Source organism: Rhineura floridana, chromosome 6, assembly GCF_030035675.1.
Source record: "Rhineura floridana isolate rRhiFlo1 chromosome 6, rRhiFlo1.hap2, whole genome shotgun sequence".
Lineage (NCBI taxonomy): Eukaryota > Metazoa > Chordata > Lepidosauria > Squamata > Rhineuridae > Rhineura > Rhineura floridana.
In genome coordinates, this window is record NC_084485.1 from 19,278,642 (window position 1) to 19,306,538 (window position 27,897).

The 27,897-nt window shown below is 44.3% G+C and overlaps 1 protein-coding gene and 1 long non-coding RNA gene across 3 annotated transcripts in view; one reads left to right on the plus strand and one right to left on the minus strand.

Annotated features, from left to right (window-relative positions):
- Positions 1 to 27,897, minus strand: part of PHACTR3 (phosphatase and actin regulator 3) — a 250,670-nt gene that overhangs the window by 166,843 nt on the left and 55,930 nt on the right. The gene's annotated exons all lie outside the window — the stretch shown is intronic.
- Positions 13,289 to 17,247, plus strand: LOC133386574 (uncharacterized). Its single transcript, XR_009763196.1, has 3 exons — positions 13,289 to 13,344; positions 15,755 to 15,840; positions 16,849 to 17,247. It is a non-coding gene; the product is annotated as an uncharacterized LOC133386574 (long non-coding RNA).

Consider the following 27,897-nt stretch of genomic DNA (forward strand, 5'->3'; position numbering starts at 1 on the left):
AAATTGCAGGGGAGCAGGTTTCATCTAAACATTGCTTTATTTTATGTACAGTAATTCTATACTGCCCCATAAATGGCATTCTCTAAGCAGTATACGTTATTATTATTATTAATAATAATACTGCAGCAGCAGTAACAGTAACAATAATAATATACCACTTACTCGCCAAATTGGCTTCTAAGATAAACTTCCTAATGATAAGAGCTGTTCAACAGTGGAACAGACTGCCATGAGGAGCAGCTATCTGCCAAAGATGCTGCAATTGCATCTTCCATTGCAGATCTTGCATTGAACATTAGGCTGGACTAGATGATCTCCAAGGTGCTTTACCAACTCTAAAATTCATAGAATAATAGAATAGTAGAGTTGGAAGGGGCCTATAAAGCCATCAAGTCCAACCCCCTGCTCAATTCAGGAATCCAAATCAAAGCATTTCCGACAGATGGCTGTCCAGCTGCCTCTTGAATGCCTCCAGTGTCGGAGAGCCCACTACCTCTCTAGGTAATTGGTTCCATTGTCGTATGGCTCTAACAGGAGGTTTTCCTGATGTCCAGTCAAAATCTGGCTTCCTGCAACTTGAGCCCATTATTCTGTGTCCTGCACTCTGGGACGATCAAGACGAGATCCCAGCCCTCCTCTATGTGACAACCTTTCATGTACTTGAAGAGTGCTATCATATCTCCCCTCAGTCTTCTCTTCTTCAGGTTAAACATGCCCAGTTCTTTCAGTCTCTCTTCATAGGGCTTTGTTTCCAGTCCCCTGATCATCCTTGCTGCCCTCCTCTGAACCTGTTCCAGTTTGTCTGCATCCTTCTTGAAGTGCGGAGACCAGAACTGGACACAGTATTCAAGATGAGGCCTAACCAATGCTGAATAGAGGAGAACTAATACTTCACACAATTTGGAAATTATACTTCTGTTAATGCCGCCTAATATAACATTTGCCTTTTTTGCAGCCACATCACACTTCTATGATTTTCTACCTGGAACAAGAACATGACTGGAAACGAGTCCTGAGCAGGGAGAAAACCTCCAGCAGTGCATCAATAGCTCCAGGAAACTGTTGTTGACTAGTCATGCCAGGAGCCCCTTCCTTTCCCACATTTGATTTTAGGCAGATCTCAATAATATGTCTTCATGTGACCATCAATTTCATTAATAGCAAAGGGGCATTGTTGGGAAAGTCATAAAGACAGCCCTGTGACAGGCATCTTCCATCCAGGATCTTGAAAGAGAGTAGCAGAGCGCCATATTAATGGATGTAGGTAGAATTGCTAGGATATATATGTGGGTGTACACACATTAATTCTCAAGTGCAGCACTAGCATCCATCACCCACAATATCACGAGTCTAATAATTATAAGGCAATTTGCATATTTATTTCAACAACCCATAAAATTTAAATGAGTGATATGGAACACATTTCGAAGCCATTTGTTTCTAGAATAATAACTTCATAATAATTTGCGTTGTGAATACCGCATTTAAAACAAACAGCCTTATACTATCAATTTCATTTTATAAGGGGGAGGAATGCGAGCAAGCTAAATAATGCTTTTAGTGCTTAAAGTGGAGGTTGAACTTTCAAGAAAATTGGAATTATTACCTTTTTAACGTTTGGTAAATGCTTCTGTGTTAAGTAGCTTTTGCAAGGAAGCATTTATACTTTTAATTTGGGGGGGATGATTGGTATGATAAAGATAAATGGTTAATGTAAACAGTTTAAATTCATAGCCTCATAAGGGGAACTGATCTAAAAATATGTTCAGTCTTCAAATACAATGAAAACATGGTGATGGGGAAAATATAGAATGAGATCATCATATAAATGGATATAAATGATCTGACTTTTAGAAGACAGAAGACTATCAGTGCAACCCAATTCCTTTATTAGAAGTAAGCCCCACTGGGTTCAATGGGGCTTACTTCTAGATAAATGTGTACTTTTAAGTACAGACTTTATTCCAGTCTGCATCTGTGTAGGAATTACTTTTTTTTAATGTTCTTAAAGATATTTTGTTATATTAAAATAAAAACATATTAAAAGCTGCTTTGTTTTGATATGTTTTTAAATATGTTTTGTTTTAATATGTTTTAAAGTCTTTTGTTGTTAAGATGTTTTAGAGTGGTTTTTAGTGTTTTTGTTTGCTGCCCTGGGCTTCTTCTGGGAGGAAGGGCGGGATACAAATGTGTTGTTGTTGTTGTTGTTATACTGCAGTCTAAGGCTGCAATCCTCTACATACTTACCTGGGAGTAAGTCCCAATAGGACATGCATAGAAGTGACCTGTCATAGCAATATTTCATTTTTTAGGTTCCATTGATTTTAATGGGACTGTAAAGCATATGATTCTTCTCTTGCAAATGCACCTTCCATAGAACAATGTGAGATTGTGGCGGAGGCTTCTGTATTGATGCTTCTGGAGCAGGCCCTCCAGATGTGGCCAAACTACAACTCTCCCCATCACTGATTGTTGACCACACCGGCTGGGACTGATGGAAGCTGGGAGTCCACAGCAATCTGCAGGGTCACAGGTTCCAAAGCCCTGCTCTGACGTGACTTCTCATTTCCTGAAAGGATGGAGGCTTACAAGGTAAGCTCTGCTATGGGTTACTTTGGGCTGGGAGAGGGAGATCCCTAAGCGATTTTGTCCAGGCTAAAAACAGCGCATGAGGCAGTTGTGCATTGCTTTCATCCTCAGATAGCTGCTAGACTGGAAACAGTGTGTAATTCTTTTCCATGATGCTTTTAGCCTTTTCAGACTGACTACACAAAATCTGCTTGGATATTAGGGCTGACCAAACAGAAAGCTGCCTATGATCCTTACCAGTGGCCCTTTTTTCAGAGAATCAGAGGGCAGCCCAAGGTAGAGTGGCCATGTGTCCTACTTTACAGAGGGCAGTCCTCTGTTTGAAGGACTGCCTGGTGTGAGTCAGTCCACTTTAAAGGTAAAGAGCCCTAATGAGAGCAGGAAGGGCCTTAAAGTTACCCATCCAGAGTTTACATCTGAACAGCAGACTGAGCAGGTACATGGGTCACTTGGTCACAATCTTCCCCACTATGGTGAGATGCACTATATTTCTATTCGCATCTCAGTAATTATTTCTAAATTTGCACCTATAAATTAACATAAGGCAAATTCTTTGCAAATCTGTGTCCTTTTTGATGAATTTCCTTTCCTTTTCTTGACAATGCCTAACTGGCAACCCTGCCCCAAGGCCTCTGAACGGATTCCCTTTTTCCCAAAGAGAAGGGCTCTTGCCCACGTCTTGAGTCAGGAGAGGGGCATGCACATCAGAGGCAAATGTAGAATGGAGAATCTCTGTTTTCCACCAAACATCTATTTTCAATAACACAGTAGAAGTAAACCTCGTGCAATATTGTAGGGTTCCCCCTCCCAATATACTCCCTATGTCTCCATTTGTATGCTAAGACACTGAATTACAGCACATGGGAACACTTTTTGTGTGAACAGGCTAAAAGACGATTGCAGACTGGGGGGTAGCGCTTATCTGACCTCTCGGCAGTGGAGTAGCTGCTCCTTATTGGGAGGTTAAGGGAGAGGGGCAAGATGTTGGGAAGGTGGCACTGTCCAATGCACTGGCAAAAGCACCATCCCTCCCACTCTCCCTCCTGGTGACTCTGCTGCAGGGAGGTCAATTAAGTGTCATTGCCCCTGTTGTGACCCAGGTTCAGTGGGAAGGCTTGGAGGAGGGGGACTCTGACTTAGAGGACTGGGGTGACGAACTGAGGGAGGAGAATGTGCAGCGCATGCAGTCACCCGACCCCCCCATGGGAGAGCAGCGTGAACTGTCAGAGCCTGTAACTCTGGACACACACCCCTTGCCTGTGCTGGAGGGCCCCCTTGCCAGCTTGTGAATCCTCAGTTGGGCACCCAGCAACTTCCCACCCCAGAGCGAGCCGATAGTCCCCACCAGTCCGAAGGAGAAGTTGAGGTCCAGCCCCCTTCACCCCGTTCTCACAGGCAGCTGAGACGCGAGAAGCAATGGTCGGGGCTAAGGAGGAGCCAGAGACTTTGCGCAAAATTCAAGCCTTCATAAGGAGGCATGCATGGGGGGGGGGGGTCTTTGCTGCGTCAATGTCTGTTGCTGCGAAGACGCTTAGTCAGGGTTGGTAAGGGCAAATAGTACCTAGAAAGCATAGATAGATGAGTGAGTTGCAAAGCCTTTGAAGATGCTGTAACTTTAATAAAAAGAGAAAAACTCAGAACCGAGTGTGCCTGGATTTCTAGACTTCGGATGGGACAGCCACATCCCATCATCTGCTATGGCTAAAAGGCAGCTTTCCCATCTTCCATTTAATTTCAAAGTTGCCTTCTTCCAACAGTATAGATATAGAAAGTCAGATACTGTGCATACGGGATGAGCTATCCAATAATCAGGGACACTACAGCAGAGATCTCCGTGTGGCTGGGAGCCTAAGCATTGGGTAATGCAGCCCAGAATGTAAGCTCTCTCAAGACAGGCAATGACACTTCCATGCTTGGGCTCTGCTCTAGGGATCAGCGCATCTTTTCCAGACCCCGTCCCTGCCATCAGCTATAAGGACCACCACTTTAGCAATCCCCCTTGTCCCAAGAGTTTCTTGTGCATGTAAGTTGAAATCTGATGAGCTGACTAGCTTCTGATGACATCTCAGCAGGTTGGTGACCCTACAACTCATTGATCCAGGCAGAATTGAAGATGGATTTCCACAGGCTGCTGCAAAGCATCATGCCACCTCATTTGACTGAGTGGGTTGTATATTTTTAAATTTTAATTAAAAAAATAGGATGGCATCTCACGTTTCAATATAGCTAAGTGCACATAAAATATACAGCATCAAGAATACAGCATCAAGAATTCCTTCAAACCAAATGTGAAGGAGAGGATATTCCAGTTTCACAACAACTCCATCTCCCATTCTAGTCTTTGCCCCAGAGCCTGAAGAATACCCCCACCACTCCTATTGCAAGGCTATGCTCTCTAGTATACACTACAAACATCCCATACTGCAGAAGAGTCTAATGCTGACAATTGTCCCTTTGCTATTCACAATCCGAAAGTCAGTTTCTCAGCCATCACAATATGCCAGAGTAGGGTTGCCAGGTTCAGGACCTGAGACTGATCCTGTATCTTTAGGAGAAGAGAAAGTCAGCCAAGTGCAGGTGTTCTTGCAACAGTGTAATGGGAAAAACCACAAGGTGGGATTCTCCCCTTCCCCTGCACAACTTTTAAAGATACAGAAGACCTCTTGGTTGCCAGGCCCAGCCTCTAAGGGGTCTTCTGTATCTTTAAAAGTTGTGCAGGGGAAAGGAAGAATCCCACCTTGTGGTTTTTCCCATTACACTGTTGCAAGAACACCTGCACTTGGCTGACACTTTCTTTTCTCCTAAAGATACAGGATCAGTCTCAGGCCCTGAACCTGGCAACCCTATGCCAGAGCCAGCTGATCTACTTGTCTATTGTTAAATGATCAGCCTGTTTCCAGTTCTTTGCAAGCTCCATCCTGGCAGCTGCCAACATGAAGCCAGTCAAAGGCCTGTGGATATCCCCATTTTCTTCTTCCCAAATGTTTATCAACGCCAATTCTCCATGACTAAGAATTAATCACACTCAGGGTAGAAACATATAAATTAACAGACATGTCTAACAGGGCCAGCACAAGTGGGCAGCCAGGTTGGGCCCTGGCTGAGGGCCCCTAGGACCCCCCTCCTGAGGATGGGAGGGTGGAGCTCCTACTCTGCAATCTGTGGCAGCATTAGGTCATGTAACCCGACACTGCCATGGATTGCAGAGCAGGAACTCCAAGGCACATGCATACCCCGATATAGGTGGTGTGGGCTTAAATAAGCCCCAACTGCCTCACCTGCCTATCACATTGGCCTGTCAGTGTGAACACCCTGCATGCAAGTGCCTGTCAACACCAAAGATGGTGGCAGAGGCGTCCCTAAGGGTGACACCTTCAACACCATCTTGGGTGATGGTAGGCATGCTTATATAGTGCATCTGGTGTGTGCACTGAAAGGGGAGGTAGGTGGAGCAAGCAGGCCTATTTACACCCTTCACTGCCTGTATCGGGATGGGGTGTTGGAGTGAATGGCACTGCAGGTCTGAGCAGGCTAGTGCCCAGGGGCCCAATCAAGGCTAGTACCAGCCCTGACATAGACCCATTAATTTTAATAGGTCTACTCTGTGGGTAAAGTGTAGTTGATTTCAACCCAAAGTGTGGTGAGAACATTCCTTGATGATGGGAAACAAAATCAGGAGCAGGTCAATAATTCATTTGCCTAGTTCTTGCCCTGAATAAGTTTACAAGAATCGTCCCCAAAATCTGTTGCAGTTAATGGAGGGATTAATCAATGGCACTGCACCATCAAACCAGAAGGACAAAGAGAAAATATGTTCAGCCAAAGTATGGGCAGCCAAGCTCCATCTTATACACCCTCCAACAGCCATTGCTAGTCAACATGTTGATCAACATGTTCCCTTTAATTCTGCCAGACAGAAAAAGTTCCCTCTAGTCTGAAAGAGCAAGTGAAGTCTAGTGCTGCTTAACGAAATGAGTTTTGAGATAAGTTATCCCTGGTTCAAATTCCCTCTCCTCACTTTGTTCTCCAAACACTACAGAAATTTAAAAACATAAGAACGCCCTACTGGAGCAGACAAAAGGCCTGTCTAGCCCACCATTGTGTTCTTGCAGGGACCAGCCGGATGTCTATGGGAAAACCACAAGCAGAACCAGAGCACAATATCACTTTCACTATTGAAATCAGGGTAACCAACGTGATGTTATGGACTACAACTCCCATCAGCCTTAACTCGCATAGCCATTGGTAAGGGATGACAGGAGTTGTAGTCCATAAAATCTGGAGGGCACCACGTTGGCTACCTCTGATGTAGGCTGTAGGTTCCTTTGAAGAGGGGCAAAACCCTGCTTTTTTGCTTATCTTATGTAAAGCACTATATCCAATAATGGTACTTTAATGAACAAACAAATGAATAAAGAGAGAGCTAACAATAACTACGAACAGGAATGGGGGAGAATTTCAGTGTAGTTTGCATTTAATTCTGAACCCTGAAAGAATATGCAAACCAAAACACTGCAATTCTTCAAAATTCACACTTCTCTGAATTTTGCAGTGCAGATCTCCAACCAAATCATGTGTACAAATATGCATATGTTAGGGGAAAGGGCACATAAAAACAATATTAATGAAAATAATCTACAGAAATGCATTATATTATAGGAAATTGCTAGCAAAGATGTGTGTATTAGGAGAAATTCACCCTGAATGCTGGATATTTTTTTAAAAAATAATAATTGCAAATGAATGTGGAAATGTGCAGGACTGAAACTAATATTGGGGGGGAAATAAAAAAGCAGACAACAAAATCGACACATTCATCCATCCCTGTCTACATAGGAGGTATGCATTCACAATTCATTCTTAGCATTATCAGGGAAATTAACTCATGTTATGCAAGCTCAAAGACAAAGTCCTTTAACAAGGAACCTATTAAAGAGGCTCTCCTATACTCCCTCCCTTTTTTTTTTTGAACAGCAGAGCAGCCTGCCTTAAGGAGAACAGCCTGCAAGCTATGTCACCATGAATCGTGCAGAATCAAGGAAAGATTAAGAGTTTAGGCCTTCCCAAGTGTGACTCAGTCAAAACAAATTCATATGACTGGCTCACTTGACTGCACTTGGTTTTGTCCTCTGCTTTAAAGACGTGGATCAAAGGAAGGGGAAACAGCAGGACCAAATGGTCCCACGAGATTTTGGGGAGGAAGCCATGCCAGTGTAAGTGGTGCAAAACTAATGATAAATGTATGGTATTGGGGTCAGGCTCACTCTGAATACATCTGACAACTCCTGCTTTAGGGAGCTATTACTTATATTAGGCTGTGGAATGTTTAGAACATGCTTATGTGTGATAAGGTAAAAAGGTGTCCCCGCACTTATAGTGCAAGTCGTTTCCGGCTCTTAGGGTGACGTCTTGCGACGTTTACTAGGCAGACTGTATATATGGGGTGGGTTTGCCAGTTCCTTCCCCGGTCTTTTCTTTACCCCCCAGCATATGCCAGGTACTCATTTTACCCACCACGGATGGATGGAAGGCTGAGTGGCCCTCGACCCCTTTTACCGGAGATTCAACTTTCTCCTTCCGTTGGAATCAAACTATGGCCGTGAGCAGAGCTTCGGCTGCGTTACCACCGCTTACCACTCTGCGCCACGGAGGGTCTATTTATGTGTGATACGTAGGCTTGCCAGGTCTCCAGCAATCTGCCGGAGACTCAGGGAAAACAGGGCTGTCTCCGGCCTCCGGCTGTACTTCAGTTAAAAAGGTGGATCTCCAGCTTTTTATTGGCACCCTCAGCCACGCATGCGTGATTGACCACGCATACGTTGGGCTGTGGCTGGCCGACTTCCGCTCTTTATCATTCAGGCAGGCAGGCAGGACTTGAGCAGCCGCCACAGTGAGGGACCTCTCCAGCAGCAGCCCCTGCCCGCTCCCACCACCACCCACAGAACATACAGGCTGAGGTGAGGCGCGTGAGGGTGATCTGATGGCCCATGGGTGGGTGGAGGCGAGCAGTGGCAGCGGAGGCTAGGCTGGGCCAGCCTGGGCCAGCCTGGCTTCCTCAGTCCCTCTTAGCCCCGGCCCGGTCCGGAGCCAGTTCCCCTGGGGCTCAGGCTGCTGCAGTCTCTGGTTGGGGGTGGGCATCACGGCCACTACCGCGCCCGGCGTCTCAAGACGGAGCCCACGCGGCCTGCTGTCAGCCTCAGCAGCAGCCGTGGAGGGCAGGCCGGGCCGGCTCCTTAGCCCCGGAGCCGGTTCCCCTGCTCCAAAAAGGACGGCCGCCGGCTTCACCCCTCCTGCTGTGGGAGCCGCTGGGGGGCAGCGGCCGCGATGGGCCCCCCCAGCGGCACCCACAGCAGGAGGGGTGAAGCTGGCGGCTGTCCTTTTCGGAGCAGGGGAACCGGCTCCGGGGCTAAGGAGCCGGCCCGGCCTGCCCTCCACGGCTCCTGCTGAGGCTGATAGGCTGCGTAGGCCCCCTCTCCTAGCAACCGCTGCCGAGATGGGGCCCACGCGGCCTGCTGTCAGCCTCAGCAGGAGCCGTGGAGGGCAGACCGGGCCGGCTCCTTAGCCCCGGAGCGGCTAAGGAGCTGGCCGGCCTGCCCTCCACGGCTCCTGCTGAGGCTGATAGGCTGCGTAGGCCCCGTCTCCTAGCAACCGCTGCCGAGATGGGGCCGATGCAGCCTGCTGTCAAGAAATTATTTTTTTAGTTTTTTTTACATCAGTTCCAAAGTTCAGATCAATTCCTCGCAAACCTCATGTTTTAATTTTTTTAGTACAAAACTATTTTGCAACTGGGACTTGTACAATTGCCAGTGAGCTCTTTCCCCCCAAATGCTCTTTTTTTGTACAAAAAAAATGATGTATGGATTTACCTAATCTCCTCAGAAGAAATTTTGCTCCAAGGGGAGGGGAAAGTTTATTTTAGAATCGACTCTTTTGTGTGTGTTTGTGTGTGTGTGTGTGTGCGTGTGTGTGTGTTTAAAAGCTTTTTTATAATAGTTTTATTGTTTTTATGTTGTATTTTTGTATACTCTAGAGTTTTAAATATTAAGCAGTTTAGCAACACTTTTAAATAAAATAAATCAAACTAAAATGAACATCCCAAATTAATGCACAAATGCAAATTTCTCTAACATTCCCAGTTACACCATGCCTTCTCCTCAGTCTTGGCAACATATGCAGGATGGCAGATAATGGGGGCAGTTATATTTAATTTTCCTCCTCCTGCTGAAATCAATGAAAGGGAAGTTCCTTATGGGGAAAAGTTCTGCTGTTGACATGGATGAAGATTCACTGGTATAGGATCTGGTTTAAGTGGGCTGCTTTTCTGTGCTGCCCATATCTTCCCCCTTTGTCAGCAGCTCTGTGAGCATATCTTCACCAGTTGAATGGCTCTGTCAGCAGTGTTTTCCACAAGTATATCAGGGGAATTCTGCTGGTATGCGCTATTCTGGCAGCATATCTCAAGATCTGCCTGCATAGTAAGGCTTCTGCTACTTCCTAAAGCTGCACAGTTGGAGGATACCGAGAACAGGATTGTGTCCTTAAAAACCTGGCTCCAGACCCTTGTTCAAAATCCTATATACTAATAGCAAATTCATTCTCTGACTGTACATATAAATAAAACATCATGCACACACACAATGGAGCCTGCCCTACAGTGAAAGCACCTTGTTCATTCTTTCTGTTTTTCTTTTATAAAGAGTAATACTGTTTATAATGTTTATAATGGTTGAAAACATCCCTTGGATGTCATCCACTTCTCTTTTGTAAGAGAGATAAATGTCTAAAACCAGCTGCAATTTCATTGCTTCAGTGGGTCTCTACTCTAGTTGGAACTAGCAATTGGATTATGATTAGCAGATTGATTGGTGATGTAACCTGCCTTTGTTCTCTTAAAGATAGTGTTTGGTAATAAAAAAAATTGTTTGTAACCTGGTGCTATTGGTTTTATTTCTGTCCCAGTTTTACCTTTACCTTAATACTAGAGGTAATTGTATAATTGTATAATTGTGATTGCCAACTGCTTGCCTAGAATGCCCTCCCTTGTCCTTAACATAGCTGCAACCACATCTACTCAGAAGTAAGTCCTATTTAGTTCAGATCTTGTAAGTTCAGGTCTGTGGCTTCCTTTATGGAATCAATCCATCTCTTGTTTGGCCTTCCTCTTTTTCTACTCCCTTCTGTTTTTCCCAGCATTCTTGTCTTTTCTAGTGAATCATGTCTTCTCATGATGTGTCCAAAGTATGATAACCTCAGTTTCATCATTTTAGCTTCTAGTGACAGTTCTGGTTTAATTTGTTCTAACACCCAATAATTTGTCTGTTTTGCCTAGAATGTCCTCCCTTGTCCTTAACATGGCTGCAACCGTATCTACTCAGAAGTAAGTCCTATTGAGTTCTATGGGGCTTAGTTCCTTAATAAGCATGTTTACAGTTGCTGCCTTCAGGGGCATCTATCTGTGCTCCCATCTAACATCTCTGCAACACTAAACTCCTTTCTTCCAATAATGGCCAAGTCTGAGGGCACGTAAACCCTTCTTGCCAGAAGCAAGTAAACTAGAAGGCATCAGAACTGCACCTCCCAAGAAATGTCCCTAATGTCCTAGTAAGAGTTCTACCCAGAAGTTGAAGGGTTACGCTGACCCTTTGGTATGTGTTGCTGTGGTTGGTATGGTATTGCATTTAGGGAAGCATCACTGTCTTTTTTCATTTTCTGTTTGAATTTCATGTACCTTTGACCCTCCTCCCTTACATCCATAGAAGCAACAACAGTGGTTCCATGTGGTCAACTAAACCCCTAAAACCCATTGATGATGTGCCTTGTTGTTTGCATGATGGTTTGTTTTTTGCCCACTAATGGTAAAAGAGAATTCACATATTTGAAAGTGTGGCTGCAGTTGTTGTTCCCAAGCTGCTGCCTGTGAAGGTAGACCAAACCATGGGTGTTTTCTCTCTGTCAATTATTACTCACTGGAATTGGATTGGCTGTCCAAGTGAGTTTATAGCACCCCACAGAGTAGACAGAAAGGGTAGAGAATCTTCTTTCTCTTACACATTTCTCAGACCTCTTTCTGAAGTGAAGGGTCAAATCAGAAGTTTGGAGCAGCCACATTAAAAGATAAGGCCAGGGCATTCCATGCAGGGGGTTGTCAACCCTGCTTGCATATGGATGTCTTTGCAGAGGATCCCTAGTCAAACATTACTAACAGCACAATCCAAACTATATCTACTCAGAAGTAAGTCCTGTTGAGTTCTATGGGGCTTAGTTCCTTAATAAGCATGTTTATAGTTGCTGCCTTCAGGAGCATCCATCTGTGCTCCCATCTAACATCTCTGCAACACTAAACTTCTTTCTTCCAATAATGGCCTGGCCTGAGGGCACGTAAACCCTTCTTGCCAGAAGCAAGGAAGCTAGATTAAATGTTCCCTAAAGGTGTTGAACTGTGACCTAGGAGACCAGGGTTCAAATCCCCACACAGCCATGAAGCTCACTGGGTGACCTTGGGCCAGTCACTGCCTCTCAGACTCAGAGGAAGGCAATAGTAAACCACCTCTGTCTGAATACTGCTTACCATGAAGACCCTATCTGGGACCAACTTGAAGGCAGTCCATTTCCATTTTGCATCACCCTAAGCTTGTGAGAAAGAATGACCTTCTCACTTCAGATGGACCTAGGAACACCCTATTTTAGGTAAGATTTCTATTTTAATCTCCAGAGAATTTCTTTTGAATGGCATGCTCCAAGCAACTGTGGTTGATACAATGTATCATGCTTAATGACATCACTAGGGCCCGCCCCGTGACGTCACCAGGGCCCGCCCCGTGATGTCACCAGGGCCCGCCCCGTGACGTCACCAGGGCCCGCCCCCATTTTCTCAGGTTTTTGGATGGCTCCGACCTGGCAACCCTAGTGATACGTAACCTCTTTTTCTTTTTCTCAATCCACTGTCTGTTATCCAACATGTATAACAAGAGGAAGGAGGGCCATAGCTCAGTGTTAGAGCATCTGCAGAAGGTCCCAGGTTCAACCCCAGCATCTCCAGGTAGGGCTAGGAAGATCTTCTGCCTGAAATCCTGGAGAGCTGCTGCCAATCAGTGTAGACACAACTGAGCTAGATGGACCAATAATCTGACTCAGTTTAAGGCAGCTCCCTACATTCCTGCAAAATACTCACCTTCATTGAAAACTTAGTCCCACAGGATTAACATTAGCACATGCACACAAAGAGCGTGAAAGATGCTCCCAATGTGCTTTTGGAATAATGTGTGAGCCACACATTGTTGCTCAGATGTTATTTGTGCTGTAAAACAAATAACGTCGCTCTTTTATACCTTTGTGCTTAAAAGAAGGGTTAAAACTCACACTGTGCCCTGCAGCTTGTTGATCAGTCTGCCAGGTTGCTGACTGCAGCCGTTCCAGCAACACACAGTATGGATCCTGAAAGGCTGTTAAGTACATCAGGAACCCAAGCTGAATTGTGCCAGACTGTGGATCGAGAAAGGAAAGTGGGAAGAACACTCCGGCAAAAAGGCTGTTCTGAAAACGGCAACTTGTAGTGGAATGGTGGCCAGGTGTCCTAGGTTACAGAGAACAGTCCTCTATTTAAAGGGCTTTTTGGTCCAAGTTTGGTTTAAAGCTAAAGAACTATAAGAAGAGAGAGAGCAGCAAGGGCCTTGATGTTGCTCATCATCAACAGTTAGCACTTGTACAGCAGGCTGAGCAGGGGCACAAATCCAGTCACAACTCTCCCCCTCTATAGTAAGATGTATTTCTATTTAAATTACAGCAATTATTTTCTAAATTTGCTTCTATATGTAATGTAAATTTGCATATGCACATTTTATGCAACTCTGCGTCCTTTTGGGGGGCGGATTTGTTTCTTCTTTTGGGGCAATGTGTAGGTAGTCTCTCTTTCTCTTTCTTTTCACTGGCAGATTCAGGAGAGGCTGCTTAGGAAAACAGTTTCGAAGGTTCCTCCACAGCTCCATGGGGAGAATCCAGGACCGCTCTGAAGTATTCTCCTTACCATATTATTTTCCCACCCCTTCAGTACTTCAACTTATATTAGGGTTGCCAGGTTCAGGGCCTGAGACTGATCTTGTATCTTTAGGAGAAGAGAAAGTCAGCCAAGTGCAGGTGTTCTTGCAAAACTGTAATGGGAAAAACCACAAGGTGGAATTCTCCCTTCCTCCCTGCACAACTTTTAAAGATACAGAAGACCTCTTGGTTGCCAGCCCCAGCCTCTAAGAGGTCTTCTGTATCTTTAAAAGTTGTGCAGGGGAAAGGGAGAATCCCACCTTGTGGTTTTTCCCATTACACTGTTACAAGAACACCTGCACTTGGCTGACTTTCTCTTCTCCTAAAGATACAGAATCAGTCTCAGGCCATGAACCTGGCAACCTTAGTGTAGATAATATTGAGCTAGATGGACCAACCGTCTGGGTCAGTACAAGGCAACTGCCTATGTTGCCCTTAAAGAGGAGGCCACAGATTAGTGGGAAAGAATGGGGGAGACTTTTCCCTGCTCATCCGCCAGCTCCATGCCAGACAGACAGCCAGGAAAGGGTCTGTGGCCAAAATCATTTTGGCGTGCTCATTTTCAGAATGAGAAACAAACTTATCTCCCAGGACCCCATCTGCTTTGTGTTGTCCCTTTCATCCTTGCCAGCGGGAACCCTTCTCTGCCAGACATGTGGCCGATACTTATTTTTTTTACATTCATCTAAACAGAAGAAACATTCCATCTCTAGTGTCATTATGTGGCTTTCCGGCTGTGTTGAGCAATTCTAAGATTTCTTCAGATGAACCAAGTTCCCCTCCGGAGCTCAATCTATTTATTCTTCTGCTATAGGCACATGCCCTTAACACTAGAAAAGCAATCTGCTCTGGGGTGAAATGAAGGCCAGATATTTATCCAGTCCAGATGAACCATAGTTTTCCCATTCACTCCCATTCTTCTCTCTGTACCCTGGGAACCTGCCAAGAAGCTGTGGGCTCCAGAAGACCGTAGGAATGTTGAGCTAATTCCTAAGAAACTGAGATCTATTCAATGATTAGCGATGGGAGGATCTGTCAGTTTTGGTTCTCTCAGTTCCATCTTTTTCTAGTCTTAAATTCAGTTCTCCACATTTCTGCAGCAATTAGCATTTTGTTTTCTTCAGCATTTTAGTGTGACTTTCTCCTAACAAACACATTTTATATGCAGTTTTGACTAATGTACACATTTTTGCAAGCAGTTTTCCCTAACATGATGCAATTTTGTATGCCATTTTCACAAATATATTCATTTTTATGCACTTTCCCCTAATTTATGCATTTTTGTAAATAGCGTTTGGTTGGAGAACTGCATCACAAAATTTGGATAAGTGTGAACTTCGAAGGATGGTTGTTGTGTTTTGGTTCTCATATTGTTTCAGAAAATGTGAATTGAATGGATTTGGCTTTAAATGCAAACTGAATCAAATTTCTCTCCCATGCCTATACATCAGATAAATTCAGCTGTTGACTCATCAGAGCTATAACTACAAAGTGGGAGGAGGTAAACTTCTCTGCCCAAGTCCCCTCAAAAATATTCCATGTCTATAGACAAGGTAGTTTGAATGTCAGAGGCCTATTGCAAGTGGGCAATGGTTGACTAGCTCCAGATCTGGATAGATGTGTGTGCATCTATGCAGAGCTTGGAAAAGTTACTTTTTTGAACTACAGCTCCCATCAGCCTAATCCAGTGGCCATGTTGCCTAGGGCTGATGGGAGTTGTAGTTCAAAAAAGTAACTTTTCCAAGCTCTGCATCTATGCCTATAAGTGACAATTTTACCAGGTGTGGCTTTTTAAAAATTCTTTTTGTCACTTTTAGACATAGATATGTGCATAGGAAAATCCTTATGCAGCACTCCTAAAATCTTCCAAGGACAATTGATCTATCATTATAGCTAAATGGCACCTCCATCAGGGTACTGATCCAAATGTTCCTGCAATGGAACACTGGGCGGCTTTGAGTAGGACTGGTGCAACCCCATCCGAAATATGGAGAGTGGGGCTATTTTTGGATGCAAGGGGGGGACAATCTTTTAAGTGACAGTGTACTAATCATTTTATAGCAATACAAGGGTTTTGAGAACCTTTCATCCATTTTTTTAAAAAAAATTCTTTTTAAACACTTCTTTAAAGGTAAAAGCTACATTGGATGCCTTGGGAGTGCAGTACTTGCTGTGTGCTTTCAAAATGGGTCCAGAAGGAATGTCATTGGAAATGAGGTATGTGATGCCACAGCATGAAGCATCATTAGGTAGCTGCCACGACTCCAGCACACTAACGGGGGCCACCACTGTCACCTGTCCTGTACCCCTTTAAACAATTTTCTGATGCTCCAAGGAGCACTGGGCAGCATCTCCAGAAGTCCACTTCCTATCTGAGAACCCCTCCCCTCTCAGCAGGCACCTAGATCAAACCTAGATCTGGTTCCGCCTCCATACCCTCCTTGTGGGATTTTGGAAGGGTCTGGCTGGGTATTGTTGGGAATCAGATATTCAGGGGTAGTCAGTGTTGTGCCATTCAGATATTGGACTCCAACTCCCATCAGCCAATGTGCAGGAATGATGGGAGCTGTAGTCCAGCCACACATCTGGAGGGCTATAGGTTAGCTACCTCCAACCCCCCTCCCAACTATATAGGTCTTTGGTCTGATTTAGAAGGGCTCATCTTATGTTCAGTCCAATTTTCTGCATGTTGACTCAGACATAAATCCCAATAAGTACAGGGGGATTACCTTCAGGTAAGTGCATATAGGATGCAGACTCGGGTTCTGAACCCCAGTTCATACATTCAAAGTTTGCCAGATAGAGCAACTCTAATGCTACAGCCACATACCAGAAATAACATACAAGCTGGACACTATGCACATCCCACTTGCATCAAGGCTCTGCTGACACATTCCTTCATCCACATACTTTCTGGAGGAAATGAAATCAGGCAAGTGGGGATCTAGTGTGCACCCAGGTGTGGGGGACCTGTGGCCGTCCAGAAAGCGCTGAACTACAACTCCCAACATCGTCAGCCATGCCAGCTGGAGCTGATGGTAGATGCCGTCTACCATCATCTGCAGGAGGACCACCTCTTCTATGTAGCTGCAGTAACGGGGCATATCTGGCATGACGGAACAATCAGAAAATATTTCAATGTATGCTTTTTTCATAACATTTGTACCTCTCCTTCTTGCACCAATAAAAGGCAGTTACAACTAAATCTTCTGAAATGTTCTTCAGGCCATAATGAATAAACCTTGCCAAAAGCAACAATGCGGGACTGAAAGAAGAATGACAAGAACGAGCGGAGCCTGAAAGGATCTGCAGGAAGAACTGAGCTGTCATAACTGATGATATAGTTCACAGTTTCCTATTCTCTGGCTTGGCAGCATGATGAGGCTTAAATCAGAGCTCAACATCATTTCGCTAATGGAGCTGTAATATCCCTCAGCTCAAAGATCTAGCTGTGTTCCAACATTAACAATAAGAACATAAGGGCTGCCTTGCTGGATCAGGCCAAGGTCCATTTAGCATTTAGTCCAGAATTCTTTTCCCCCACAGCAACTGGCCGGAAGCCTAAAGAAATGTAAATGCAGAGCATGCAAATAACTATCCCTGGTACATATTTTTCCCTGGAATCATTACCTCTGATCGTTTAGTGAAAATAACAAACAACAGTTGGATAGAGATGAAATATATATCTGTGAAAATATTCAACATTTGCCAGATTGTTTAATTCTGCTATTTAAATTTTGAAAGTGAATTCCAGTTTTGAAATGTGCATTTGTAGCATGTGACATTTTGCCCCAACTTTGGAAATACGAATGCTTCAGACTTGCTAGCGTATCTTGATTTGTATCTGTATGATTCTGGCAGGTATCAAACATGAAATGGCACAAGGTGCTCTTGAATGAAGTCAAATTCTCTATATCATTGCGTGGCATCTATCAAATATGGACATCAACGTTATTACACATTGACTCTCTATAGTGACACTCATTGAAACACTGAAATCAAATACAGAACTAAAATAGTGTTATGAGCATGGGGGGGGGGCTGGAATGGATGATTTCTGTGGGTCACCTTTCCAGCCTCTGATTTGGAATCCTATGCCTGGGAGGCTGGCTCTGCTAGCCAGATGAATGTCCTTTGTTAATCAAATAGAGTGGCTAGGTAGTTAATGGTCCTATTTAGTTGCCCCGGCAACTGGTGAAAGGGGCTGGGAAGATCCTTTTGTCATTTTAAACTCTACTGGAGGAGAGTCTCCCCCCCACTCCTGGGCAGAGAGAAGTGTGTTTGGAGTTGGCAGTGTGTGTTCTAGGGAACTAGGGCTGCAGGCATGCGGAGAGGCTGGCTCCCTGCATCGTGGCGATAGGATGCCCCTGCACCCGGATGGAAAAGCTGGATATTAGACTGCTGATGCCTTGAACCCCTCCATCCTAAGCTCAGGTTGGAATGTGTGTACATAAATAAACCATATTTCATAAAGACACCGCAGTCTCCGCTGGCCTTCTTCCCAAAGGAAACCAAACCCTGGATGGGCTCAGGGACCCCCTGAAATCTCACCGCTCGGAGATTGGGGGAGGCGCGCAACAATATATAAGAATATCAAATACAGATATCAAATATTTTGACATAGGTAAGTATTCAGAGAATATCTGCAAGTATTCATCAAAGTTCAGAGAAAAGAATTTTGAAGAGAATTTTCAGGAGCAAATTCGTTTCAGCTCTATGAAATTCATCCTCCATGTTCGTAGAAGTTTCCTAGCAATCAACATTCCTAGTGAACCTGCGTTCATAAAAAAAAGAGTCTGATGCATTCTAACACACTTGTCATATAAGCCACTGCAGAGAGTCAGCGGATCATAGGAGTCACAAGTGGAAACTGCAACTAAATGTTGCAGTGTGAAGTGCTGCTGTTCAGGGTCTGAACAGCCAGCCATACCCTTCTCCAGAATAGGTGGTTTGTCATTCCTGCCCACCCACCTCCTCAAGTCAATCAGCATTCAGTGGCCACCAAGCATGCTCAGTCTAGATTTATTTCCCCATCCCTTGAGGTTTTTTCCTTTTCTTTTTCTTTTTCTTTTATACTTCTTCAGTCCTTGGGGTTTCCTTAAGCCTGTTGATATCTCCCACATGTGCAAGGGTAGTGCCATTTTGGCTACCTAAGGATCAAAGAATCAATGTGCTGTTAGCATATAGGATAGTCCATGTTGTAAGAGGACTCTATAATAGCAGAATGTTGTGATATGGTATAGTGGTGTAGCTCATGTTGCCATCAAATGTTGCCTAAAGAGGAATTTCAAGATGAACTGAGAGGATACTGTTCACACAAAACATCTGAGGAATTTAGGGAAAAGGAAAAACAGTTGCAACAGTTGCATGTCCTAATGATGAAAAATGTCAAAGTAAATTTCGATGCCCCTGTTTGGACTTCTTTTCATGTTATCTTTTGAGAAGCCTCATAGTGACATTTCACAGAGATGTTCTGCATACTGCTAGCTGTGGCTGAGAGCATGAACTCTCAGACAGGAAGTTCCTGGTTCAGCCTTCCTCTTAGGCATGACCTCACTAAGTAGCATTAAGCAAGCCAGTCTCTCAAATCACAGCTTCACCACCCACCCCTCCCCATCTGCCATTTGGTGATAACCACTATTTATTTATTTATTTATCTATCTATTTATTTATTTATTTATTATATGATTTATATCCCGCCCTTCCTCCCAGCAGCAGCCCAGGGCGGCAAACAAAAGCACTAAAAACACTTTAAAACATAAAAACAGACTTTAAAATACATTAAAACAAAACAACTTTAAAAACATTTTTTAAAGCTTTGAAGACTTTTTTTAAAAAAAGGTTTAAAAGCATATTAAAAAGCAATTCCAGCACAGAAGCAGACTGGAATAAGGTCTCAACTTATAAGTCTTGTTGAAAGAGGAAGGTCTTCAATAGGTGCCAAAAAGATAAGAGATGATGCCTGTCTAATATTTAAGGGTACGGAGTTCCACAGGGTAGGTCCCGCTACACTAAAGGTCCGTTTCCTATGTTGTGTGGAACGGACCTCCTGATAAGATGGTATCTGCAGGAGGCCCTCACCTGCAGAGCGCAGTGATCGACTGGGTATATAAGGGATACGATGGTCTTTCAGGTATCCTCGTCCCAAGCTGCATAGGGCTTTGTACACCAAAACTAGAATCTTGAACTTGGCCTGGTAGCAAATGGGCACCCAGTGCAATTCTTTCAGCAGCAGGGTGACATGTTGGCAATACACTGCCCCAGTGAGCAGTCTCGCGGCTGCATTTTGCACCAGCTGCAGCTTCCGGACCAACCACAAGGGCAGCCCCACATAGAGCACATTACAGTAATCCAGCCTGGAGGTTACCAGTGCGTGGACAACAGTGGTCAGGCTATCCTGGTCCAGAAACGGCTGCAGCTGTCTTATCAGCCGAAGCTGGTAAAAGGCACTCCTAGCCACTGAGGTCACCTGGGCCTCTAGTGACAAAGATGGGTCTAGAAGCGCCCCCGGGCTACAGACCTGCTCTTTCAGAGGGAGTACAACCCATCCAAAGCAGGCAACTATCCAATTATCCGAACTCGAGAACCACCGACCCACAGCACCTCCATCTTGCAAGGATTCAGACTCAGTTTATTGCCCCTCATCCAGCCCACCACCAAGACCAGGCAGCGGTCCAGGGATTGCACGGCCTCTCCCGATTCAGATGTTACAGAAAAATAGAGCTGGGTATCATCAGCATACTGCTGACACCTTGCCCCAAATCTCCTGGTGATAGCTCCCAAGGGCTTCGTATAGATGTTAAACAGCATGAGGGACAAGATGGTACCCTGTGGCACCCCACAGCACAACTACCAGGGGGCAGAAAGACAATCACCCAATGCTATTCTCTGAAAACAACCTTGGAGATAGGATTGGAACCACTGTAAAACAGTGCCTCCGATACCCATGTCACCAAGTTGCCCCAGAAGGATACCATGGTCAATGGTATCAAAAGCTGCTGAGAGATCAATGCGAGTAACAGGGTCACACTCCCCCTGTTCTTCTCCCAATAAAGGTCATCCATCAGGGTGACCAAGGCCGATTCAGTCCCATATACAGGCCTGAACCCAGACTGGAATGGGTCAAGATAATCTGTTTCATCCAAGAGTACTTTCAATTACTGCACCACAACCCTCTCAATCACCTTGCCTAAAAAGGGGGTATTTACAACCAGGCGGTAATTGTCGCAGACCAATGGGTCCAGGCTGGGCTTTTTCAGGAGTGGTCGGATCACCGCCTCTTTCACGGCAGCTAGAACCACTCTCTTCTGCAATCATGCATTGACCACACCCTGGATCTACTTGGTCAAACCCCCTCGGCAAGCTTTACTAAGCCAAGAACGGCAAGGGTCAAGAGGACACATTGCTGGCCGCATCATCGCAAGCACCTTGTCTACGTCATCAGGCTGCATCAACTGAAACCGTTCCCAAGAAGTTGCAGCAGACGTTGCACTGGACACATTATTGGAGACTACAGTAGATGTGGACGGGGCATCAAGATTGCTTCGGAGGCGAGCAACTTTACCCTCAAAGTGCCTTGCAAACAATTCACAGTTGGTCTCCGAAGGGTCTAAAACTCCATTTCCTGGAGTTGATGTCAACAGACCCCTGACGATACAGCCACCATAGTGGCCTAACTTTACAGGACTGTTGTAAGGGTTTCATTCTTGTTTCCACACTGAGTTCCATTTGCCACTCTGGCAGGGGCTATTATGACAGTAAGGGCTTCCTGCTCTGCCCACTTCAGGCTGATAAACTTTTGCAGTCCATCCAAGATCAAAAATGAAATATTTAACAACACTTGACAAGGATAGACAAATCTGTCAATTTTGTATTCTCATCACCCTCACATTCAATTCACCACATTTTGACATCAGTTTGTGATTAAAAAAAAAGTCTGCACAAAAGACTTGTGTCAACATTTTAGAGTGCAATACTCCTAACGTACACATTTTTGCAAGCAATTTCCTCTCAGATAATTCACGTTTGCTTGTTATTTTCACGAATCTGTGCCTTTTCATGGACATTGTCCCCGAAAATACACATTTCGGTATGCTTTTTTTTGTTGTTGGACATGTTCATGGCAAAAAATTTGGAGAAGTGAGCATTTTGAAGGACAGCAACATTTTGGTTCTTGTATTGTTGCAAGAAGTGCAAATTAGGCAAGTTCACTTCAAAATACACACCCAGCCAATTGCGTCACCCATCCTTACTTGTGTGTCGCCCTTAATAACTTCATAAGAGATTTCTCACACCTGTTAAAACTTCAGTGCAGAAACAGAAAGAAGATCCCCTAGTACCACCCTGTAAATGGCTGCTGGGCACGAGGTACCTGCAGCTATACAATAAAGTGATGAGTTAGCAAGAGTAAACTTATAGTAAAGTTCTGTAATTGTTAGCTTCAACGTCAGCCTCCGGCCAAGCACGGGGAAGAGCCAAGGAAGCTGGTGCCAGGTCCGCTCTGTAGCTTCAGCTTAAGAAAGATGTAAGAGCTCTTATTTTTAATTTCATTCTTTCCCATTTGTTATAGTCATACATGCATGGATATGCAAGATTATAAGTAGAGTTAAATTTAGCCTTGATTCAATATCTCTTAGCCCAACACTCCAGTGGCAATGCGCACAGGCAATGGGCTCTGAGAAAATAAGTGCCTATTAAAGAGCTACTGCATGCAGTTTATCTATTATACAAGATTTATATGCTGCTTAATCAACATAAAACAATATAAAATATTCATAAAACATACCAGTAAAATCAAACAAAACCAAATGGACATAAAACTTATCAAAATATATATTTCTATAGAAAGTTATATAGTGTACGCTATCTTTCAGCTAAACAGCCTTCAAAGGCAGCATAGCAAAATTCCATAGATGTCTCTCCCGCTTCTGGCATTATACTGCCCTATTAAGCAAACCTGTGAAGAGGGGTGTGTGGATGAGCATGCTTGGTCTGCCCCCTCACTGTTCTTCTCATTTTCCATGAGTTGGACGGTAGCAGTCTGAAGAAGGGAGCTTTTTAATACTCATGGAGGCTCCCTGTAGGCTTGTTTACCTGTGACACATGTGAACACTGGTACAAGCCTGTCTCCACACATGTACAAGGGCTTGCATGAAGGAGTGTCCGCTTGTTGATTGTACAGCTCAGCTATGGTGCACACAGGTACACTTGTTGAATGTTACATGTGAATAACCATATGAGGGCACAGCTCAACAGTTTGTGTACACTGGTATGTAGCCTGTACCCTGGTTGAACGTTACATCCGAATAACCAGATGAGTGTACAGCTCAACTATTTGTGTATACAGGTGCACAGGCTCATTGAATGTAACGAGAACCCTGGAAACCCAATATGTGGGGAGCCTCCCTCAATATAGGAGGCTCCCCACTTCAGATCATTGCTCTCCAGCTCATGGTAACAAGGGTAGTGATGGGGGGTTAGAGCTAGCACACTTGTCTGCATCGCCCCCCGCTGCATGTTTACATAATGCGGTAGGAGGACGCCCGAAGAGGGCTATCATCAACAGCTCAACTGCAAGCAACAAAAACATGTCATTGTACAAAAATAATAGCAAAAAGCAGCAATTAACTAATTCAGTGGACAGTAAAGCATCCACAGCATATAGAAACAAACCCTACAATTTGTTTCTACAATTAAATAACCAGAAATGAGTGGTAAAAGTAAGAAGAATGAGGGCAGACTTTACATGGCACCTATAACAGGTGTGGGGAACCTTTGGCCCTCAACATGTTGCTGAACTACGACTCCCATCAGCCCCAGCAAGCATGGCCAGGGATGATGGGAGTTGTAGTTCAGTGACATCTGGAAGGCGACAGGTTCCTCACACCTTATCTATAGGATAGTAACGAAAGCCCCAAGTAGACCTTTTCTGGGATGGAGGGCAACCCCAGAAAAGTAGCCACTCCCTTAATCTCTGAAGTGAGGGCAACCACAGGAGAGCCTCTGGTGAGGATCTCACCTGCTGGACAGGTTCCTATGTGCAGGATGGTGTTGAATGGTGGCCAGTGGCCAGAGGAGAGTTTGGGAACTTTCTCAGGTACTGAGAAAGCAGGTACTGAGGAAGTAGGCTTGTGTAGGACAGGTAAAAATAGAATAGAAAAAATAGAATTCTGCATCCTCACTATCCAAATTATCTGCCAAGAAAAGCTGGATTATCCATGACCTGTATAATAAATGATGCAACCTGATCAAATGGGCGTAATTTGCTTTGGCCCTAATCCAGTGTAATCCAATGTGACCTGTGAGGTCAAGAAGCAGATTTTATCTCCATATGGTAGCCTGCCTCCAGCCTTTCCAAATGAGGGCTTTCACTGTGGTTGTCTGATCAGTAGCAAATGGGGCATCTGTGCTTTGAATTGCTGAACAGAAGTGATCATTTTGGCAAGGGGCGCTTCACCCACAGTGAGGAGAGAAGCAGCATCTGCCAGAATTGACTCCTCTGTACAGCTATCAAAAAGCACAGAAGCCTTGCTCAGTATGGAATCTTGCAAGCTTTCCACAGTACAATTCTATTATAGCGCACCGAAGAGCTTCCCCCTCCCATAATGATGTCCAGCTTCTGCTGGCTGCTGTTACAACAAAATGCTGATTCAACCATTTATGTTCTTAAGTTCCAAACTTTAGCACCAATAACAGCTTTTTTAAGTGTAATTGTAGTGTAATTTAGGAAGCTGACTTATATTGAGTCAGGCCATTGCCCCATCTTGCTCAGCATTGTCTACACCAGGAGCGGTGGACCTCTGGTCCTCTAGGTGTTGCTGAACTACAACTTCCATCAGCCAGCATGGCCAATGGCCAGAGGTGATGGGAGTTGTAGTTCGGCAACATAGAGAGAGGCCACAGGTTCCCTACTCCTGGTCTACAGATCTCTAAGGCCGCAGATCTCTAAGGTTTCAGGCAGGAGATTCTCCCAGGTCTACCTGGAGATGCCAGAGATTGAACCAGCGACTTTGTTTGTGCAAAGCAGGTGCTCTACCACTAAGCTATGGCCCTTCTATAGGGCCATGCATGGGGCCATTCAATTGCCATGCAAGGGGAGGGATCTCTCCCTTCCTACACAATATAATCCCAGTAAGAAATCCCAATACATGATGGAACACAGTAGGGTCCTTACAGGGTTTTTCTTTAAAAAAATATTTTTAAAGGGCACAAAGTCCCTGCCATTTTCTTCAGCTGGAGGACAGGGAACATTTGGAGTTAAAATGTATTTAGGTATCAGAAGATGACAGTGATTTATCATGGGTGGCAAGGAAAATGACTGTTACTTTATGGAACCTTTTCTTCAGCTTACATTTTGAAAACTATAATTTGGTCAGGTTGGGTGAAGACCCTTAACACTGGATAACTGAATGACAACAGCAACGAGCCATGTCACAACGTCTTGGAACAGAAGCCTGAAATCGTTGCATGCCAGACTGATTTTTCTTTCCAATTCTACTCCTTTTCACAAGGGCTTCCAAAAAGGCCATCTGCTTGGGCTGACTGGGCAGTGGTTTCTCTGTATAACACAGGTTTCCCCAACCTGGTGCCCTCCAGTTATTTTGCACTTCAACTCCCATCAGCCCCAACCAGCATGGGAAGGAGCTGTAGTCCGAGACATCTAGAGGGCACCCAGTTGGGAAAGCCTGATATAGCAATTGGTGAACAGCTGCAAAGACCACAGGGATATTATAAGAAACATCTAATTGGTAGTTCTAAGTCTGGGCCTGTCCACTGCTCTGTAATCTGGTGAAGTATAAAAAGGAAAACTGTAGAATACATTGTGTGACGCGAGTATAAAGTCAAGAAAACAGCAGTATCCCAATTGCCTTGCATTGCCACTGGCCAGTGAAATGCATTGGGAAGAGCTGTTTCCAAAATCATCTATTGATGATACCAGACCTAGGTCACATATTCATACATCCCTAGATTTCCCTGATCCTTGAATGTTGTAGACAGCTGAATCTGTAGACTAATTCCATTGAACAGCACTGTGTCTGAAGTTATATGAAAGTTCAGTTGTTGGTATAATATATGCTGGTATCAATCATATGATATTGCAGTCATCCGGTGATGTTTCTGCATAAAGCAGTGACAAATATTTGGTGGCATATGAAAGTCCAGATTATCTGAACTGCGTTTGTGTGTGTGTTTTGGAGACAGTGTCTCTCTAAATGCCTGCAAGTGAATTTGTTATCTGATGTGATCCTATATCCACTACCCCTTATCACATAACCAGACACTTTTTGAAAATACAAAAGATTTTAAAAATTAGGCTATCTTAATGTCCCTCCTACTTTCCCCCCTCCAGTAAACACTTGACAAAAGTTAGTGATTACACAACCAAAGGGTCAATTAGACTTAGCAAACCAAACAATTTTCCTTTCAAGAGTGTAAAATTAACCAGCTATTTCAAAACTAAATTGTGAGCCGTTTAGGACACCACTGCATTCTCAATTACATCAATGGAACTGCAATTGAGTCTGAAGCTCACTTACATCCCTCCCTGCAAACCCATCTTGACTGCTGAAGCTGTGGCTGATGCTGCAGTGGCATCAGTAGCATTTTCCTGTTTGTTCTACTTGGCTGCAGCGGCCAACAGCAGTGCTGGTGACAAGGTTGGTCTTTTCTCTCTTCATCCCTGGTACATGCTATGGCCATGACCCAAGTGCCATGACCCAAGCCCCAACCTGCCACCTCTGGTACAAATAACCAGGCAAAATGAGAAGAGAGTGGGGAAAGAAAGGCTGGCTGGAAGAGAGCTGGAAATGAGAAAGCGTAGGTATTAAGAAGTTCTTCTCTGGCTCAGACTACAATCTGACCCAGAGAAGAATTCTGTGCGATTAATGCCTCAGACTGGAGAGGAGAACTGCAAATCACCAAGAATCTAAGGACACCAAGAAGGTGCACAAATAACCCCCAGAATGAACACCAGAAGACACTACTCAGCCAGAAACCTCTGTGAGAGAAGAAGCCCAGAGACCAGCACTGGCATAATCTCCATGATCTGAAAAGAGTCTTCTGCCCTCATCCAGCTCAGAATACAATAAATAAATAAATAAAGCTCAGAATAAAATAAATAAATAAATACTCCACCTCTGTGCTGTCAGTTGAGCAGGCTCCACCCCTCTCCATCTCCACTAAAGCCAATGCTTGGAGAATCAAGCATGGCCCGTTTAAGAACTGACGGCTTCTTCAGAGGGGATAGAGGCAATAGAAACCCTAACCTATCTACTGCCTATTTAAACCCCCAGTAGGCATTAGACTTTGGCTGAAGTTCTGTGAAGTTTCTATGTTGTCTGCATCCAGCCTGAATGGCCCTGCCTTCTTGCTTGAATGCTCATCTTGATTCCCTGCAGGCTATGACTAGGACAGGATAAAATGCAGCATGTGAATGCAAAAAATGCATGCTTGCAAGCATGTGTATCATAACAACTACCTTACTGCATTGAATGGCGGGTCAGACTCAATGGCCTTATAGGCCCCTTCCAACTCTACTATTCTATTATCAGGGAGTCACAATTGGCTGTAGTTCTTGCTGCATGTCTATGCATTGATGAACAGTGCAGTGCTACCTATGTCTACTCAGAAGTAAGTCCTACTTCATTCAATGGGGCTTATTCCCAGATAAATGGGGTTAGAATTGCAGCCTAATCTGGATTTTCTGTGGGGATATGTAATTATTTTTAGAGGCTTTTATTTATTTCATTTTTAAATTGCATTTTTTTACGGCTTTGTTGTTTGACTCTCACCTCCTTTTGGAGGAATGAGGGGTAGAAATTGAATGAAACAAACAATACCATACCCCACTTTTACCTATGGTGCAGTCCTGAGCATCAGCACTTTTCTGTACTTCCCTGCCACAAAGGCACAGCAGGAAACACTTTGAATAAAGTACGCCCCAAGAGGTTATTTAAGAAGCAAACACATATTGGGTTATCTACAGTAACAGTTGTTGCTGGTGCTGTTTTTTGAAGAGCCACCAATGTTACTGAGCTTCTATCAAATGGAATTTTAAAAATGGTGATAGAAGAGAGTGACTGCGAGGGTGAGCACATAAAAGCTTTCAATTTTCTCTCTCCTTTATGTATAATTTCAGTTGGTTTTCAGAAATGTTCAAACTGAACTTCAACAAACATTAATAGTTTTACAGCACAATGGAGCAAGCAACTGGTAGGCCTTCATATGGGAGAGAGAGCAAGCTCTCCCATCTCTTGCTTCTTCTCCAGCACATAT